We start from the raw sequence: 492 nt of genomic DNA on the forward strand, positions 1-492 counted from the left end.
CTCCAAAGTTTACCAATTTTCGGATTTTGGTATGTTTAATCATATATTTATTTATTAATAAAAAAAAAATATTTGTATAAATTTTTTTTCCATGAACCATACATTTTTTGGTTTGTCGCATATATCTTTATCAAAGTGCAAAAGTTGATCTTGCTAGGAATAAAAATGTATTTTTAACAAATTTTTAACTGCGACCACTTTTATGTGCGAATCGCCGAAATGAAATGGTATGTAGAAAATAGGTGTACTTTGAGGGGGTGTGTGAGGCTGAAAGTTGTTTTTATCACAAAATAACTTATGAACTTCTCTCAGTTGGAGATTTAGCTGTAACTTGACATCAAAACATCTAAGTTTCAAGACAGTCGATTTTTGTATTTTTGTCCACCTTCGCGGCACTGTGCGTCGGACAAATTATAAGTCTCTCGATTTGAGGAAGTTTTGAGTAGATTGATCTAAAAAATTATCTAACTTTTCCTTAAAACTCTCTGTTTC

Source organism: Rhagoletis zephyria, unplaced genomic scaffold (assembly GCF_001687245.7).
Source record: "Rhagoletis zephyria isolate East Lansing unplaced genomic scaffold, Rhagoletis_zephyria_1.1 Rzeph_scaffold_02066, whole genome shotgun sequence".
NCBI classification, from domain to species: Eukaryota; Metazoa; Arthropoda; class Insecta; order Diptera; family Tephritidae; genus Rhagoletis; species Rhagoletis zephyria.